The sequence below is a fragment of the Kogia breviceps genome, chromosome 1, assembly GCF_026419965.1.
Source record: "Kogia breviceps isolate mKogBre1 chromosome 1, mKogBre1 haplotype 1, whole genome shotgun sequence".
NCBI classification, from domain to species: Eukaryota; Metazoa; Chordata; class Mammalia; order Artiodactyla; family Physeteridae; genus Kogia; species Kogia breviceps.
This window is the reverse complement of record NC_081310.1, coordinates 188,998,357-189,019,157: the sequence shown is the minus strand read 5'-3', so window position 1 is coordinate 189,019,157 and position 20,801 is coordinate 188,998,357.

Sequence of the window (20,801 nt, the reverse complement as noted above, 5' to 3'; positions counted from 1 at the left end):
CTTCATATAAGTTCCTGGCATGCCTAGATCCCATGCTGGGCATTGGTCACAGCAGGTAACAACTCAGCCAACATCAAGCCTAGAAGCCAAGAGGGGATTTCCAGAGGCAGACTTCCAGCTGCATTGTGGGAGGAAGAGGGAGATGGGTCCATCCCCACTAGGCCTGGACCAGCTGGGCATTTCTCCAGGTATGGTTAACACAAGCAGAGGGAAGCAGGTGAGAAGACAGCAGCACAGAGACCAGTGTTGGGAGCCCTGGAGAGTCAGAAACAAACTGTGAGCAAATGTCAGTATTTTTGGACGGGAAATAAGCACTATGCAAATGAGATGCAAAACGATGCAAATCATGGCCATTCCATTTCAGTCCAAAGCTACTTTTGGTAATAAGTCTACAGCAGGGCTGGTGATGGAAGAGAGGGTGCATCAGCAGGGCCAGCATGAGGGCTTCTGATGTTTAAATGTTGGCTCAAACTCTTTTTTTGGTAAACACACTGTGAGCAAAAAGAAGAAATGAAAGAAAAAAGAAAGAACAAGGAAAAGAAAAGGAAAGGAAATAATTAAAATCTAGAGGCCATGAGTCATCAATTGAGGTTTCTGTGGTGGAGGAGAGATTAAGGAAGGAGAGGTGGCTGGAGAAGGGGACCTGTGGCTGCCCCAGTGAGAGCACCTGGCATGCCAGGGAGAATAACAAGGAGGGACTGGGTGCAAGATGTAGGTATCAGGTATCTATCGCCGCCATAGAGATGCTTCAGAACGAACAGCCAAGAAACCTCAGTGGAATACGATTGATTGTAAGCATGTATGTTGCTCATGAGTCTCTGGGTCATCTGGGTGGTTCTGCTAAGATGAGTGGGCCTGGGCAGGGCACACTCATCTGTCTGGTCAATTGCAGGTCAGCTAAGCAGCTTTGCTGATCTTGGCTGGGCTCTCACGTGTCTGGACCTGGCTGGGATAACTGGGTTGATTGGACTTTGCTCGTTCCTCCGGCAGGTTAGCTCAGGAATGTTCTTATCAAAGGTAGAAAAGCAAGGGAGAGACCCAAAATGCCTACGACTCTTGAGGCATAGGCTTGAAACTGGCGTATAAGCATTTCTGCCACTATTTGTCAAACAAGTCACTTGGCTAAGTCCAGGTTCAAGGGTTGTGGGGGCAGGGGGGATCTAGGTTCCTTCTTGCAGTGGGGAGAGCTGCACAGTCACCTTGCAAAGGGCATGGATAGAAGAATGGGTGAAGGATAGGACCACTTTTGCAATTAATTTATAAGAGTGTAACTTTGGGTAAGTCACCCACTCTGTCCAGATCTGCTTTGTCATCTCTGAAAAGAGGAGGTTGCATGGATGATCCTTCCAGCTCAACTACCCTGAGTAGGTACCTCATCTCAGGCCTCCAGGGCCCAGCTGGATTCTAGCTGGTAATAGTGAGGAGAGGGCCTTTGCCTCTGTTCCTCCTCCACTGGGCCCAGGAAGTGCCTGCCCTAGAATCCCAGGCATCTTTCATCAGGGATCAATAGCTCTTTCCTCTTCTAATGGGCTCCCTGATGGCTGGTGCTTGCGGCAGAACCATGGGGACAGATGTATTAGCCCCCCTTGTCCCCCAGAGGAGTGTTCATCTTTAATGGATAGAGGGACGTGGCTGATCCTGTCTCTCCATTGTCTGAGATATCAATGAGGCTTTTATGGATTACGCTTCACGGAGGAGGGTGACACAAAGGATAGGACTATCTCACAGGCCCAATTTCCATGGGCTGAAACCCGTAGAAACCTGCTTACACGGAATTATCCCATCCATCCACCCATCCATCAATCCATCCACCCATCCACCCATCCATCTACCCATCCATCCACCCATCCATCCATCCATCTACCCATCCATCCATCCATCCATCCATCTACCCATCCATCCATCCATCCATCCATCCATCCACCCATCCATCCATCCATCCATCCACCCATCCATCCATCCATCTACCCATCCATCCACCCACCCATCCATCCATCCATCTACCCATCCATCCATCCATCCATCCGTCCATCCATCTACCCATCCATCCACCCATCCATCCATCCATCTACCCATCATCCACCCATCCATCCATCCATCCATCCACCCATCCATCCATCTACCCATCCATCCACCCATCCATCCATCTACCCATCCATCCATCCACAGTCTTCTTAAGATCTCCTATGTGCCAGGGCAGATACAGATAACACAGAGATGAATAAAACACAGCCTCAGCCTTCAAGGGAGGAGGACACACAAGTAAGCAGTCAATGGACCATTCTGGGTGTTAGGTGCAGCTAAGCATGGAGTAAAGAACCCAGCAGAGGTCAACTCTGCCCCAGGTCTAAGAGGGAGTCAAATCCAGACTGAGCACAAGGGAAAAGGTGTGTCTGGCTCTCTGCAGGCTCACACCATCTGGTGGTGGCTCCAAAGCTGCCTTCCATTATCTAAAGGATGAAGGGTAACCCCAAGCCAGAGGACGAGGCTCAGAGCCCTGACCTTTGGGGCTTACATTTAAGAAGGCAACCCCAGGGAGTGCCTGTGGGAGAACACCGTGGTGCTGGAGCGTGTATGCAGGATCCATGTGGCTGAACTCCACACCTTCTGTCGTGTGGCCTGGGCCCGAGGGAATGGTCACTCCATCCTGCCCCTGGAGCCTTTGATCAGTTATAAACAAAGGTCCTGAGCTCTCTTGCTTTGTGACCATCTTGGGAAGTGTTGCTTAGCAGCCAGTGGGGTGAGTCCATCCACATCAACGCTCCAGGGGGCTTTCCCCTGAGAGTAACTGGTCCAATCTGAAATACCCAGGTAAGAGGCTGTGTAGATGAGACTCTGGCTCTGGGCTCCATCTTCCACCCAACGCTCCGTGCCAGGGTGAGTGCAGGCAAGGGCAGGAAGGACCAGATAAAGGAGAGACCATCTTCCTTAGCAGGACAGAGCCCATCCCAGACTCCCAGATAGGTGCTTAACCTACTTTTGTAGCCACAGAAGGATGTGCAAGTACTCAAAATTAGGCATATAACTTTTTTTTAAAGTTATTTTGGGTAGGTTTTTTTTTTTTAAAAAAAATATTTATTTATTTATGGCTGTGTTGGGTCTTCGTTTCTGTGCGAGGGCTTTCTCCAGTTGTGGCAAGCAGGGGCCACTCTTCATCGCGGTGCACGGGCCTCTCACTGTCGTGGCCTCTCTTGTTGCGGAGCACAGGCTCCGGACGCGCAGGCTCAATAGTTGTGGCTCACGGGCCTAGTTGCTCCACGGCATGTGGGATCCTCCCAGACCAGGGCTCGAACCCGTGTCCCCTGAATCGGCAGGCAGATTCTCAACCACTGCGCCACCAGGGAAGCCCTAGGCATATAATTTTAGGGAGACTCCTAAAGTCCCAGGATAAGAACTCTAACTTTAGGAGTTAGATTAGCTCCACCTAATTAGACTTCAAACTCAGACCACTAAGACATTCTACTATCATTAGAGAAAGCTGGTACCCAGCCCCTGCCAAGATGGGAAGGGAAGGGGTTTTGAGACACTGCCTCAAAGTTACAACTGCAGTTCCCTGCCGCTGAGAGATGTAACTGCCCAGGAAGATGCAGGAAGGCAGCCATTTCTCTCTGTAGTCAGAACAAGGAGATGCCAGGCAAATAGGAAATTTCACACCCAATGTGAGTCTCTTCACCATGGAAAACCTCAGTATCGATTTATCACTTATTGCTTCTCCAGTTCCAAAGATGGATTGTGTAGATATGTAAAATAAGTACAACAAATAAAGGAAATGCATTTAAAATGTACAAGAATTGGCCCATTTTGCAATATTTCACCTGAATTTCATATGCTGGCAAATATATTTGAAATACATGTGTGCTAAGCATGACAAATATATAGAAACTAAAGTTCTATTATTTTCCTGCAGTGGGCCAGGGGAATAGCTCTGAAACAATATTCTTCTGTCTGCAATAAAGGCTTTTCTCTGAAGCTGTCTTAATGCTGCGAACAAAACCTAGAGCTCTCTCAAGGGCTTCTTCCTTTGAATTACTGCTCCTCTCCATGGCCTTTCGCCATGATGAGTTTGGCAACCACTTGGTGGGTGGATGGGGATGCAGCCCATAATGCAGCGGGGTGAGGGAGGCATGAGCCCCCTGGCCCAGAGAGATAAGCGTGGGGAGGATGGGGGGCATAACGCACCCCCAGCACACAGCCAGCGTCTGTGCGACAGGCCTGCCGCGCCCAACACCCGCCTCCTGGAGGCACACCTTAACTGTCACCGTCTCCACTTGAGTAACAGCCCTCCGGTAAACTGGAGACACACTCAGTTTGAGAGGTTGGCTGCAACTGCCTGTGTGGCATGGCAGCCACAGGCTGGGGAGGAGTCTAATGGCCTCAGGGAATCACACTCTGCTGTCAAATGGATTTGGATCTACACTCTTTATTCTTTGGCTTGTGTTTCTGGAAGGTCACATAAGCTCTCTGAGACTCACTTTTCTTGGCTGTAAAAAGGGAGTGAAAATTCCAACTTTATATGATTGACGTCACCCCACTGCACAATTTGTAATTAATTCCAGCGGGCGCCATTCACACTGTACTCTAGGTAGATGGTGCTCTCTGAAGTTACACAGTGCACTACCTGTGCAGCTGTACATGGCAGCTCTGCATGATATAAAGGCCCTGGCACATAGTAGGTATGCAATAGGCACAACCAGTTCTAGATTGTTGGATTTGGCCCAGAGTAGGCTGTCTTGCATACTGATTAAAAGAGAGGATGTTGGAATCAGACGGCCTAGATTCACATTTCTGCTCTGCCACTTCCTAGCTCAGTTATCTTGGGAACGTTCTTAACCTCTGCCTCAGTTTCCTCTTCCATAAGACAGGGGTAACAGAGCTGCCTGCAGAGGTTGCTGTGAGGATAAAGTCTGATAATTCATGTCTGAGCCTTTATTGGCCACTGTCTGGCAAATGACAGATGTTCAAAATGTTAGTTTCCAGAGGGCAACTGGACGGACAGAGTGAGAGTATGGCCACCATGAGGCTGAGAGCAGTCAGAAGCAACACACCAGCTGTACCCACAGTGACATGGGTTGAGTGCAAAGCCCAGTGCTGGGGCGGAAATTCCATTTAAGTACATTGAAAATACACACATACAAAACAAAATATGCATTTTACAAAAAGACATACAAACAGAAGGATACATATAAACTGCATCAGAAGGGTTGCCTGTAGGAGGGGAGAGATGGACTGGGGAATGAGGATGAAAGGGACTATGTAGGTAAGAATGGGGTGTGCCCAAACCACAATTTGTTGTTATGTCTCTGGACAGCACTCTTTTCCAGAGCCAGTGAGTAAAGGATCATCTAGGACTGAGTCCCATCGAATTTCAGAGCTCGGTGGTACTTCAGAAACCGTCCAGCTCACCTACCTCCCAGACAAGGGGAAGAGAAAGAAAGATAGTAGACTGGGCAGCACAGTCTGTGGACCACGTGACCACGGTGAAGGGTGTCTTCTCTAATAAGAAGGGTGTCAGAAGTTCCGCTCTAAGTATACATTGCAGTGAGGTAACCTTCTCTGCAGCACTGGACAGATGTAGTCGCGGCTACTGCACGTGATGCCTCATCCAGTGGGTTTGGAGGGAATCAGGAAAATAGGGTGGTGTCCTGCAGCTGGGCCAGTGCAGCTATAGGGGGGAGGTGTGAGAGGCGGAGAGATCAACAGGAAGAAGAACTCTGATCTGGACGTGATGGTGAGACCCTGCTCCCTAGGAGTGCTCTGAAAACTTGGGGAGAGTATCGGGCTGGCTGCAGGATGTCAGATCGGGAACTTGAGCCAATATATTTCAGTATTAAAGGCCAGGGGTCCTTGTCTTATGCTGGGTCACAAGAAGAACCTAGAAGCAGAACTGATCAGCTTGCCCCTGGGCAGGAGTCTCCCAGAGTCTCGGGGGCACGTCATTAACAGTGCAAGGCTAGCAGAACTGAAAGTGCAGGACTGAAAGAGGGGAGGTGTCAGGCATAGAGACATTAAAGTTTTCTGGTTGAAAAGTGGACAAATGAATGAATGATTGGATGGGTATTATATGCAACACCTGTTACCTAATTTGGTAGAATTTTTCAGCTTTTCAACTAGTAAGTTTGGGGACGTGTCGCTCAGAACCATTCTTTATTCAGTTGGTTCCCTTTCTCTCTACCTGTTCCTCTTTCTTGCCCCCTCTCCTGCTCCCCTCACCTGCATATCTTTTTAAAAATTTTTAAATTTTTTTAACATCTTTATTGGAGTATAATTGCTTTACAATGTTGTGTTAGTTTCTGCTGTACAACAAAGTTAATTGGCTATATGTATACGTATATCCCCATATCCCCTCCCTCTTGCGTCTCCCTCCCTCCCACCCCTCTAGGTGGTCACCGAGCACCGAGCTGATCTCCCTGTGCTATGAGGCTGCTTCCCACTAGCTAGCTATTTTACATTTGGTAGTGTATGTATGTCCATGCCACTCTCTCACTTCGTCCCAGCTTACCCTTCCCTCTCCCCGTGTCCTCAAGTCCATTCTCTATATCTGTGTCTTTATTCCTGTCCTGCCCCTAGGTTCTTCAAAACCTTTTTTTAAAGATTCCATATATATGTGTTAGCATACGGCATTTGTCTTTCTCTTTCTGACTTACTTCACTCTGTATGACAGACTCTAGGTCCATCCACCACGCTACAAATAACTCAGTTTCGTTCCTGTTCATGGCCGAGTAATATTCCGTTGTATATATGTGCCACATCTTCTTCATCCATTCATCTGTTGATGGATACCTAGTTGCTTCCGTGTCCTGGCTATTGTAAATAGAGCTGCGGTGAACGCTGGGGCACATGCCTCTCTTTGTCACCTGCATGTCTGCTCTTGCTCTGCTGGTGTTTCTCTCCTTCCTCTTCTTCCCCTCCTTGGCATCAAGATGCTGCTTTGTGGACCAGCCCTGAACCCAGTCCTTGCAGATGCTTCCCAAGTAGGAAAAAACAAATGGAATTGGTCAAAGTTTTCATGTGCCTCAGCTGTCCACCTAACCTCAGGTCTCCCCAGAGGACAGGGGGCCCTTCCAGCTACTAATGAGACAGACAGGGTTCCAGGAGGGAAGGGCTAGGCACCCGGAGGTGCGGGCCTGTGTGTACATTCTTGCATTTCTACAGAACGGAGGCATGAATGCACACAGGAATACACACACGTGGGCACATGCACATACAAAGGCACACCTTAGAGGCACCATGTGTACACACAAACATGGCCCCATACAGATGCATCAAAATACAGATGCACACCCAGATGTGTAGGCATGCACAGACCCACCTGCTGATACACACACACGTATGCATCTACGCATGAGCATACACATGGAAAGAAATAGACACCTATGTCCAGCCATGCACACACGCAGGTGAGCCAGGAAATGGAAGAGGAAAGCCCACCCGACTCCCCACCTGACACACAGACATACAGACCAACAGGCATACGTTCCTAAAGTACCACACAGGTGCTCGGGCAGGTACGCAGCCAATAGCCCTCTCTCTTCCCCGACTCTCCCCCTCCCCTCCTGGGATGTGGGGTGAGGGCGTGTCTGCCGTATGTTGGGGCTGCAAAGAGCCAAAGCAGAGACACATGATGGGACCCTCATGGAAGCCTCCCTATATCATGGGAGCTCTAGTGTCCCTCCCGGGATCAGGTCTGTAGTCCCTCAAAGTGACTGCAAGAGGAATTTCTGCTAATTCCCTGTGCTTGTGTTGGCAGAGGAATTCCATTGAGATGATGCTTTCACGCGAGAGGTCTGGATACGGGAGACACTGCCGTATCCCCTTCACCATGCACACAGCCCAGCCCAGGTTGCCATGAGAGCCGCCCCAAGCTTCAGAGAAAGGCTTGCAGGTTTCCAGGGGGCTGGGCAGACATGCCTCCTACAAGCAGGAGCCTGCGTCTATCTTCCTCTTCTTGGCGAGGCTGTGGGGTGGGTACGACGAGCCTCGGGGAGTTAGAGTGGGAGCCAGTGCTGGAGCAGCAGCCAGGCTCTGCACACAGCATGTCTGCTCATCTTCTCTGCTTTTTTCTCTCTTCCCTGGACAATAGCTTCCTGCTTCCCGCTTGCCTCTTTGGGAACATTCTCTGCATATCAGTCAGAAAGAGTCTGTTAACATATAAGCCAATCATGTCACTTCTTTGCACAGAACCTTCCAATGGCTTCTGTTTCATCAGCAATAAGTTCTCGGCCAGCACGGCATGTGGGATACCCTTCCTCGTCTGGCCCTGCGTTGCTTCCCCGCCCCACTCTGTGCACCTTGCTCTCTGCCCTCCAGCCACACCAGCTCCCTTGCTGTGGCTCAAATGCACCAGGTCTGACCCCGCCTCAGAGCCATGCTGACCCCTCCCCTGGAAATGCTTCTGCTTTCTGAGTATCTGCATGACTCACTTAAGTGTCGTCTTCTCTGTGAGGCCTTCCTTGGACACCTGATCTGAATTTGCATCCTGCCACAGTTTCTATGACCTTTCCCTGCTTCATTTTTCTCTGGAACACAACAGCATCTGACATACTGCGCATTTTACGTATCTTTCCTGTCTACTTGCTGTCTCCCCACCATAGCATAAGCTCCACGAGTGAAGGGGTTTCTTTTGTTCTGTTTAATGCGGTATAAGGTGGGTGCTCAATACATATTTGCTGACTACGTGAACAATCCTGGGAGGCAGGCATTTTTACCCCCATTGTACAGATGAGAAAACCGACGATACTAAAGCTGCAGTGATTTGTCCACACTCACAAAGCCAGCAGGCGGTAGGGCTTGAATCTGAACTCAGGCTGATCTGGCTCAAAAGCCAGAAGCTGTATTTAACCTGCCTGGCTGCTACCTGCAACCACGCCGCAAATAACCACGTGCCATATACCTTGTGTAAACTTCAAAACTGTGGTTGTCAAACTTTGGTGCACATCAAGATCAATGCAGATCCCTGGGTTCCACGCACCCTAATTAAGTCAAGTGGATGCTTCGTGAAGCACACTTGAGAAACACAGTTATAGACTCTTTTCCCAAGATACCCAAAGACCCATGATGTCACTTGGCTAAACCCTCCTATCATGTTCCAGAAATTATTTTCTCTGCACTTCCTTTTCAAAAACTTAATGTACCTAAGTGGTGGTAGTGGCAGCTTTTTTTTTTTTTTTTTTTCTTTTCTTTTCTTTTTTATAAGGATCTGGCTATCTAGGGTCAGGGGCAAAGGGAAAATAACCTTTACTGAACTCCTATTACTTTTGAGCACTCTTAGGAACATTATATGTGTTTTTAAAATTTTTTTTAAATTGAAGTATAGTTGATTTACAATGTTGTGTTAGTTTCTGATGTACAACAAAGTGATTCAGTTATATATACATATATATATATATACATTTTCTTTTTCTTATCCTTTTCCATTATGGTTTATTACAAGATATTGAATATAGGTCCCTGTGCTGTACAGTAGGACCTTGTTGTTTATCTATTATATATATAGTGGTTTGTATCTACTAATACCAAACTCCTAATTTGTCCCTCCCCCACTCCCTTTCCCCTTTGGTAACCATAAGTTTGTTTTCTGCATCTGTGGAGCATTACACGTGTTGATGAGGCAGACAACTGAATTTGCATCCTGTGCAAATTCAGTCAGTCTGGACTGACTGCTGGGGTGAGATTTGGTTCTATCACTTTTGCTAGCTATACAAACTTGGGTGACTTATTTAACTTCTCTGAGCTTCCATTCCCCTATTTGTGGAATGCTGACTTTGTTGCAGATGATTATCTCCAATGTTAATTTCTTTTTCTTTTTTTCTTCTAGTAATAGACTTGGTGAATTTTAGCAAGGCACATGGTCACCAGATAGGAACTACATTTCCCATAGTCCCATGTTACTAGGTGTGGCCATTTGAGTATGTTCTGACCAATAAGATTTAAGAGAAGTTATGGGATCAACTTCCAGGTCATGCCCTTAAAAGAAAAGGGGATATCTTGCCCTCTCTCTCCCCCTCTGCCTGCTGGTGAGAATGCTGGGCCACGTGGACAAAAACAGAGCAATAAAGTTGATGGAGGCCTTGACTCTGACATTGTGAAGCTATCTTATCAGTCCTGGATCAACTGTTACCCAAGAGAGAAACTTCCATCTTGTTTAAAGCACTGTTCCTTTGACTTTTGTTACAGCAACTGAGTCTGTTATCTTAACTAAAACCAACTTTGGTACCAGACTGTTGTGCTTCCATAACAAAACATAAACTATGAAGCTTTGGCTGAGTGGCCAAGGAGCAGGTGTTAAAGCTGGAGGTATCTCAGAATAGGATGATGGTGGCCCTTGTTATGATAAACATCTGATATTGCCTGGGGTTCCTTGAAAGCAGATCATGTGCCAACAGTGTCTGTAACTCTAGCAGGTCCGTTGTAACTCAGAATGTAACATGTATTGGCTGATTCTTTCATGTTTAGCAGACCCTATGAGAGAGATGATCTCAGGCTACTTATGAAACAAGATTTGGAGGAGGAAATCTTAATAGGCAGGAGAGAAGACTGAAGCCCCAACCTTTTCTCATGCACCTCAAGCCAGACTGTAGGATAGAATATGGCAGCCAAACTCAGATCAGACGGTTGCCTCCTCACCCAAACCTACTGTCCCAGGTGGCCGCCAGGAGGCCTCCTCTGGGTTGGAACAAGAAAAAGATACCAGGAAACGAAAGATGAGTTTTTATTTTTATTTTATTTTATTTTAAAAAATTTTTATTGAAGTATAGTTGATTTACAATGTTGTGTTAATTTCTGCTGTATAGCAAAGTGACTAAGTTGTACACATATATATTCTTTTTCATATTCTTTTCCATTATGGTTTATCACAGGATATTGAATATAGTTCCCTGTGCTGTACAGTAGGACCGTGTTGTTTATCCATTCTATATACAATAGTTTGCATCTGCTGATCCCAAACTTCCACTCCTACCCTCTACCAATCCCCTCCCTCTTGGCAATTACAAGTCTGTTCTCTATATCTGTGAGGGTTTTTTTGTTTTGTTTTGTTTTGTAGAAAACGTCACTTGTGTCATATTTTAGGTTCCACATATAAGTAATATCGTATGGTATTTCGAAAGAAGAGTTCTTAAACAGAAAAACTATACCTAGAAGAAATTTTGGTTGTGGTTACTTGTACATGCTACTGACCGGAAGCAAATAGAGGGAAAGCTTACCCAATTCTTGAGGGAATTATTTTGCCAAAGAGACCACAGTTTTCTCTGAGACAAGTTGATCTCTGTAGGCAAGAGCCTGCTTCTGAAACGGGGCTTACCATGCTCCTAAGCACCTCTAGCCAAGCCCCACTGTTCTTGGAAATGCACATTTCTGCCCTGGCGTGCTAGAGCTGGGCCTTGGAGCTTACCTTGTTCACCTTCCCATTGTTTTGCATATGGGGAAATGGAGGACAAGAGAGGGACGGTGCTCAGCCAAAGACCACACAGCTCCATGGTGGATGAGGTTGAGAGCAGTCACCCTCACCGCAGGATTCACCACAGGGCTTCTGCTTGTTGACAGCTCCTTCATACATAACTTCTGGGGCACGTGTAATGAAAAGAGGTGACGTTTGTGAAAATAGTGCACAAAAATGAGGGATCGTGAACCAGGATGCTGGCACCCGTCACAGTTGTTGCCCCAATTCCCACCCGTTCTGCCTCCTTCCAGGGGAATAGGGAATGTTCCGGCAAGACAGATGGAAAAGCAAACCCAGGTAAACAACACATGGTCTGAGTTTGAATCCTGATCGTGCCACTTACTACCTGTGTGACCTTGAACAGGCAAATTACTTCTGTGGTGTCGGTCTCCTCATCTGTAATAGTAATGCTTACCACACGGGGTTGTTGTGAGGTTGAGATGAGGAAATAATAGAAAATGTTTACCATGGTGCTGGCACATGTCACTATCTGTTAATGGAAACTGCTCCGTCTTAGTGATTTTGTACAATTGTTTATTCCTTATTTGCATTGCAATCTGATGGCGCCTGAGTCACCCTTCTCCATCCTCCAGCCACACTGTCCCTGGTCTCCAAGCAGAGGAAGAGAGAGATGTTTCTAAGGACCATGCCTGGAAGTGACAGACATTCCCTTGCCCAATCCTATTGGCCAGAGGCTGTCAATGACACAACCACCCTGCCGAGGGGGTGCTGGGGCACCACGTGCCCAGGGGAGGGGATGGTGTCCCGGCCACATCTAGGCTATAATACTGGCTCGGTTCCTGGTATATTGTGTGATTCTCTACATGTTGTTCAACCTCTCCAAACCTCACTGTCCTCATTGTCAATGGAGGTGATGATACCAGTTTTATTATTATGAAGTTCACATAAGGAAAGAAACGTTCAAAGTGCCTAATGCATGGAGGATGTTTGGTGAATGTTATTTTCCTACCTTTTTTGCTGAACAGGCCTCCTCTTTGCCCCACCTCCATCATTCCTCCCTTCTCAGATCTTCTGTCCTCCTCTCTCCTCCCTTTCCCTGCAGTGAGCAGGTGGCAGCTGGCAGGGCTCCTGGGCTGCAGTCACTGAACTGGCCCATTTTAAACCAAAGGGTCAAAGTTACCAAAGAAAATCCAGAGAGGGAAGGTTGTGGCTTGGAGTCGGTGACTGGAGCCACTTCCCCTGCCCCCCAACATAAATCTCTGGGGAAACCATTAGTGGACCCTTCAGCTCAGAGACAAATTACAGGGCGGGGGGATCAATGTTATTTTTTTCCACAAGCTGAATTCATAACGGCTTATAACAAAATCGATGCAAATCTTCATGAATAGAGTGATGGCAGGTTCATGTTAGAGTGATAACGGGGTGAGAGGGGAGGAAAAGCCTCAGCCAGTCGGCAGTGGAGGTGGCATCCCAGGAGGGAGCCACCTGCACAGCTGCCCCGGGGTTTCGTCCCCCGTGCAGTGTAGTGACACCCCTCCCGGGCTGGCCTCAGCCAGTGAATGCCCCCAGGAGGGAAGGGGCCTGCAGGTGGGAGAGGAGTTAAGAAGAGATGACATTTCCTTGCAAGTTTACTCTGAGCTTCGTCCTTGATGTTCTTACGGGATCCTCAAAGCTTGATGCCATCAAAACCCTCATTTCGCAGCTCAGGAAGCTGAGGCTCAGAGAGGTGGGGCAACGTGCCTGGCATGGTTAATAACGAGCCATGCCTGGATTCACACCCAGGTCCCCCCTATTCCAGAGGCCGAGAGTTACTTCTTTAAATGAGCGTTGCCTCTCTGTCCTGTGCTTTCCTGCCTCTGCACCTCTGCACATGCGCACCCTCTGTCTGGAGCACCTCGATCCTCTTTGCTCCACACGAGAAAGAAACTTCTCATCCGCCCTCACGACTTGGCTGCAGTGTTGCTGTGAAGGCTGGCAGCATCTGCGATGTCTTCAGCTGGCATTGTCATGCCCTCCCGGTAGGATTTTGTGTGTGGTCCTGGGTGGGCCCTGTGACATTATCTAGGGAGTGTTTGTCCTCCTGGAGTAGCTCCGAGCTACTCCAGGGTTGGATTGTATCCTGTTTTACTATCTCTTTTTCAATCCACCCACCTAAATACCAGCACTGATATTCATCATTTCCTCCATCCAATCATCTGCCCAAACATCCATTTGTCCATCCAACCATGCATGAATTTATCCGTCTGCCCCACTAGCATCTGTCCATCCGTCCATCCATCCACCCATCCATCCATCCATTTCCAGGTAGCTCCCAGGACCTGCAAAATTATAAGATTTTATGCTGACAGATGCTACAAAATGGATGAACCTTGAAGACATTATGCTAAGTGAAACAAGAGAGTCACAAAAGGACAAATACTGTACAATTACACTCATATGATGTACTTAGAGCAATCAAATTCATACAGACAAAAAGTAGAATCACGATTGCCGGGGGCTGGGGAGGGAAGATTGGAGAGTTAGTGTTCAATGGGTATAGAGTTTCAGTTTTGCAAGATGAAAAAAGGTCTGGAGATGGAGGGTGGAGTTGGCTACACAACAATGTGAATGTGTGGAATATGCCACTGAACTGGACACTTAAGCATGGTTAAAATGGTAATGTGATGCTGTGTGTATTTTATCACAATTACAAATTAATTAATTTAGAAAATTATCAGATTTCCCAAGGAGGCTGCAGTATATCCCTTATATAGAATACCACCCCTCCCCACCTGTTCCAATCCAAACTACTGGTCAAGCTCTACCTGTGCCGCCAGCCGCGGCGGGTCCTCAAAGTGTAGCAACAATCGACGAGAGGGGGTAGGGAACTGAACGCACCAAGGTATGGGATCAGAAGGGCACAAGCAACTGATGGTTGCAAGGCAAGTTTAATAACAAAGCATAGCCATCTATATCCCCCTAAAGCAGGGAATTTGCTTAGTCATGCCTTATTGGCATCAGCTGGTTGATTGGCTTCTCGGCTTAGTCACGCCTTATCGGCATCAGCTGGTTGATTGGCTTCTCGGCTTCTCCCTCAAAAGCACCAATTTCCCCTCCAGGGTTGCTTTTCCTAGCTTTAGGGAACAACCAGGGACTCCCAGTAACTGAGCAGGTCCCTGGAGCGATCTGGCCAAAGGCCATTTCCTTTTTTACGTTCATACCATAAAGTCCAGGATGCAAACCAAGGAGAGTACAATCGGGCCCTGAGGCTTATGAGGGTCTTAATGGCGCCTTCCTCAGAGGGCTATGCTCGCCACATTTCCCCCTCTTTTATTTTTTAAAGCTTGATAATGCAATTTCAACCCATACACCTCCTGAAGAAGAGGAGCGAGACGGCCAACAATAAAGCGTAATAAACAAGGTAAGGCAATTAACATCAACAATACACATGACCCCACGGTAATCAATCCTGTGAGTCCATTTTGAAACCAATGCATTGGGTTTAACCATTGAAGCTGATCCAAGAGTCCTTGAATTAATTGTTGGGGCCCGTCTTCTTGTAGATGAGCTTCTTGAATTGCTTGTATTTCCGCATTAAGTTTTTGTATGTCCAAACTAATGTGTCCATCAGTCTATACACTTAAAAAGTGCATTTTTACTTTGTTCCGATCCCAGTCAGTTTCTTTATAAGCGTGTTGAGTCACACAAATCCAAGTATATTTAGCATGGCAAATCAATCGCATTTTCAATTTTAAAGCCATAATTTGGTCTCCTAAACCTATGAGAGCATTTTTTAACTCATCAACCTCAGTTTTTAGTTGAGTATCAATATGACTTTGTAATGCTAATGCAATACTGGTATTTTTAGACAATTGATTAACATAATGCTTGTTGTACAGTTTTACTTAATGCTAAACCGGCGGTAGCGGCTATGGCTGTTAAAGCGGCTAAGGCTAATATGCTACATATTAATATTCCAATGAATCACTTAGGTCTTTTTAAAACTTCAGATAACTCTAGCCAAGCTTGCATGCTAGTACTATGATACCATGGTTCAGAAATATTTACAGGCAGCATTACATAGGAAGGTTGTTTTAACATCATAACAGAAAAAGTTCCTTTCATAGGCAGAATGCAAGTACTAAAAATACAATTCTGACAAGTTATATTATATCCTAAGGAAACAGAAGTAAACTCAATCTGTAAATCTCCTATTAGCAAGGCATATGAAGGTGTAACACAAGTAATAACCGGTTGATAAGAAAAAGACAATGCAAACTTCCCAAAATCCCAATGCTTATAAAAAACCAAACTATTATTAGTAACAGAAACTGAAGAAATTAAAATGGTACCATTATTATAATTTAAGGTGCACCAGATTTGAGAATTCAAAATCAGATTGGGGAAAATCAGAAGGAAAAAAGGAGGGAAACTTCAAACTTGTAACAGCTTTAACTAGCTTTAAACTATGGCCGGCCAGTAAAGTCCCTTGTCCTCCTACATATACTTCAACACAAAAATAGTATCTTTGACTTTGCAGCTTCTATTAGAGCTCCACTTTCAGCTTTATGATTAGACCCATCTTTGTTGCTGTAATTACCAGTCTCATTCTTTCCATTTTTGTTATTGTTGCCCTGTGAAATCATTTTTTCTAGAACAGCAAGAAGATGTAAAGCTTTCTCAGCTTGGTAGGTTAATATATACAGGTCTACGATCAAAACACACACTGCTTCGGCAAATTTTTCTTCAAAAGGTTCTATGAACTGATAAAGTTTTTCACCAACGGATATGGCTTCTGTATACTGTCGGACATGATGCAGGATGACTGCTTGATTGTAATACAACATACTGTTTTCAAGATCATCTAGTCCATCCATTTCTTCAACAGCCGAGTGCACCCGATTCTTCAATTGGTTAAGTGTCTGTCTTAAACTATCTGTTGTTGTCTGGTTACTTTTGAAAAACTCAGCTACTGCTGTATTCAAAATTATTTTATAATCGTCTTTGTTTATATCTTGTAGGCAGGCAAGGTGTTGCAGACAGACATCATAATTTCCAGCTGTAAAAGCCTGGAAAGCACTGGTAGACAGACAACTCCTTCTCTTGATCAGTGATCTCTGGTCGCTTCTTGGATACTTCTTGTCCCATATTTTTTTACTTCTGACTATTGCCCCGAGTTACTATCAACTTTACTATGTGGCCACACTTTCACTCTTCACTCCGGGGATTCACCTACCGAGATTCAGATGTCCCTCTTGTCAGGTCCCTGTTCGGGCGCCACTTGCCGCCAGCCGCGGCGGGTCCTCAAAGTGCAGCAACAATCGATGAGAGGGGGTAGGGAACTGAACGCACCAAGGTATGGGATCAGAAGGGCACAAGCAACTGACGGTTGCAAGGCAAGTTTAATAACAAAGCATAGCCATCTATACACCCCTAAAGCAGGGAATTTGCTTAGTCATGCCTTATCTGCATCAGCTGGTTGATTGGCTTCTCGGCTTCTCCTCAAAAGCACCAATTTCCCCTCCAGGGTTGCTTTTCCTAGCTTTAGGGAACAACCAGGGACTCCCAGTAACTGAGCAGGTCCCTGGAGCGATTTGGCCAAAGGCCATCTCCTTTTTTACGTTCATCCCATAAAGTCCAGGATGCATACCAAGGAGAGTACAATCGGGCCCTGAGGCTTATGAGGGTCTTAATGGCGCCTTCCTCAGAGGGCAATGCTCACCACGTACCTGAACTGCCACCTCCCCCGCGTAGAAACCTGCAGGTTTCTGCAACCCCCTCCAGCTCTCCTGCCTTCAATTCCCCAGGTGCTCCTGGTTTTCACAGAGTCATTATGGCTCTGTTTATAATAACAACTAGCACCAAGAGGTTGCTCTCTGTGCGGGGTCTGTTCCAGGTGCTATGCGTGGATCGTCACATGCCCACCTTGGGAGCTAGGTGCTATCGCTGGACCCATTCTAATGATGAGGAGACTGAGGCCTAGGGAAGTGAAGTAACTTGCCCAAGCTTCCCCAGCTAGTGAGCCACCGAGGCAGGACTCAGACCTGGCGCTGATATGACATCCTCTGCCCTTAAAGTCACTTGGTGCTGCTTCCCCCAATCCACTCTTCCTTGTGTACTTCCTTAGACAAGGAGCTTCCTTATTTCCCCAAGACCTTGTGAGCTCCCTAAAGATGAAGCCCATCAGTACCCACTCCTGACCCAGTGAGGACACAAAGTAGGGAATCTGCAACTCAGGGTGGGGCTAGGGTGGGGGTGGGGGGTCCACAAGGGCAGAATTGAAGGGGGTTCCAAAAATCGTAGTAATTGAGGTAAAAATACTTTAATGTTTGATATATTTTAAATTCTTAAATTTAATGCAAAAAAATCTATGATGAGCAAAATATCAAAACTGTAAGTATAGATGAGATCTGATCCGGCCTCACCTGCCTTTCCTTAATCCCAGTCCTGCTGTAAATTTACCTGTGGGGCTTGTTAAGATGGAGCCATCCTCTGGCATGTTTTGGGGAATCACTGATCCCACTTGCTTGAATAGGTAACCATTCGCCTCTGCACTGACCCATTTGGCAGGAATTTTGTGCTCCGGGGGAGGAGTGCACAGACCTTGGAGTCAATCTTGGCCTCCGTAGCTGTGTGACCTTGGGCAAGTCGCTTCACCTCCCTGTGCCTCAATTTCCTCCCCAATAAAGGGTGCATCTACTAGTACCAACTTTGGGGTGCAGCCTCCAGGATTTAATGAAATAAAGTGTGTAAAGAGCTCGGCTCAGCACCCAACCCTTGGCTAAGTAAAAAGGGCAAGCTCTAGTAGAAATGATTCAAGTGATTCTTCCATCCAGGGAAAGAAAAGCAAGTGTAACATGTGAATTTATGTTAGTGGGAATCAAAAGCCATCAGCTTTTGTCTTTCCTTTTCTTGTTTTCCCGTTGTTGCAGCGAAGACAGAGAAGAACGGGAGAGGGGCTAGGAGGAGGCGGGGGGCAGATGGCAAAGTGGTTCACAGCTTATCAGAATGAGGCAGCTGACGGCTGCCATTTTCTACCCTCTAGGTCTCGCACGTTTGTTCATCGACTTCAGCAGGAGACGTTCCTGGTCCTCCAGAAGCCTGCTCCGTGTAGATGGCTGCACATCCGGAGGACAAAATGCTGGGGAAAGTGAGCTTTCATTCCTTCACGCTGCCGGGAGGGTTCCGAGAGCCAGATGTCCAGGGGCCGCTGATCAGCGCATCTGGAAGACCGGCTGCATCTTTTCAACCAGACGTGTCAGGTACTGTCGTGACTTGGGGATGCTCGAGGCCTCGGTCATGGGGAACAGCAGAGAGACAGCCAACCTGGTTCCCTCTCGAAACCAAGGATAGCTGCCATCTCCTTCTCTTTCTACTCTAGCCTTTGAGTGAGAGTCCCTGCTCTGCATTGCCCCTGAATTCCAGCCTCCTGAAGCTGAAGGCTCTGGCCAGAGTTTTCTGTCTGAGAAGCCACTGGCAGCGTGTCTCCCTAAGCAGTCAAGGGGACAGAGCCCAGGTCCGTGGTGGCAGAAGGAGGGGGGTAGACTTCTGGTTGCTTAGAGGTGTGTTGGTCCCTCAGCCATCTCATTCATGGGCCAATTCTCAAAAGACTCTTGGGAGGAGGAGAAGTGACAATGCCTTTCCTCATATACAGATGGGAAAACTGAGGCTGGGGGAGGTTAAGGGATTATATCAGGCCGCCCAGGAATACTGGGTGGTGCAAGGATGGGCAACAGGTTTGTGGAGGGTGGTTTACTTCCAATATCCCAGGCTAAGAATCTGGTTGTGACGGCATGACTTTGCCTTCCAGAGACCTTGCCCTGGCTGTCTCTTCACCTGCCTCTCTCTTCTTAAGGGTCGAAGGAAGTGGGGAGAGGTGGAGGAAGTGTCTGCCACGCAACCATGGTGGGTGGGAGAGAGCCTCATTTCTTCATGGCAGCCTCAAAATCGTCCTTCTCTGCAGTGGATCTTAGCATCCCAGAGCGTCAGGGCTAGAAGGGGCCCCATTGCTTCAGTTCGGCCCCCACCCATATTCCAACCAGGAACACCAAAGCCAGACACGGGAAGCAGCCTGCCAAGGAGAGGTAGCTGTTTCCTGGAAGAGCCAAGACCACTACCCAAGTCTTCTGACCCCTGTGATCAGTTCCTGTGGGAGACCAGCCCCCTACTAGCTCACTCTGTGACCAAGGGCAGGTTCACCTCCTCTGAGCTCTGGTTTCCCTACATGGATGAATGAAGGAGTGAGTCCCTTCCCCATCCAACTCAAAGGGCAGTTGGGAAGTCGTAAACCTAAGGGTAAAGAGAGCTAGCGCTTTCTGAGTTCCTACTGTGTGCCAGGCCCTGGGCCGGGCACTTGGCATATGAGGTCCCTATGATGCAACCACAGCTACCCCATCTGCCTGGAACATCTCCTGGCTCCCCCTCCCCTTGTCCCTTCTAATTTCTTCATCTGGCCAACACCCACTCAGTACTGCAGTCTCAGCTAGATGTCACCTCCTCCAAGAAGTACGTTCTGATGACCGATGCTGTGTTCCCGCACAACCTGTGCATCCTGGCATAGCACTGGTCACAGAACGTTTTCACTGGCTGTTTCAATGTCTGTATCCTGTACTAGACCTCGAGATCTGAGTGCGTAGGCATGTTGTTCACTGTTGCATCCAGTGCTCATCCAGGTGTCTGATACAGAGTATGCATGTGATATATACCTGTTAAGTTTCACCAGTGAGGAATCTGGGATGGAAAAACTAATAAACTACAAACGACCCTTTCAGGGCAAAATGTTGTTTGAGCTGTTGTAATTCCATATCTTACCTACAGAGGGCGACGCTGAACCCCAGGGACTGCTCAAGGAGTTGTGGCATTTTAGACTAAAGTGGGGTCAGTGAGGGTGCGGTGATATTGGGGGGAAAGGAGGTCCATGGCCTTTGCATCACAACGCGTGGTAATGACACAGAGCCTATTCTAATGATTTCTGAACCCCGCATAGGATGATTCCAGCAATGGAACAACTTCCTGTAGGTTTCAGCTCCTGGCCTGGGAGCTCTGCCCGGCTTGTGGTCAAGGGGTGATCCATCCCAATTAGACCCCATTTATTATTTTGGCTGCATTTTCTTCCTCTCTCCTTGTCTGTCCCCCAATTAGATTTAATTAGATATTGATAACAGATGCATGTGAAGTGAACCTCTGTGGTCCTGAGCTGGATGGCTGCAGGGCAGCTGTAGAAAGAGGATGCCAGAGGCAAGAGACAGCCAGCCTCTTGGATCAGGACTTGCGGAGCCCAGGCTCTGGGGCTCTGAGTGACACTTGCAGTTCGTGCATTTTCAGCCCCCATCACTTTCTGCTCCCTCCCTGTCCCCTCTGTTTTCCTTCAGGGTCCTGCCCATGCCTGGACCTGCCGGTCCCCCCTCTCCAGCCTAATCATTTT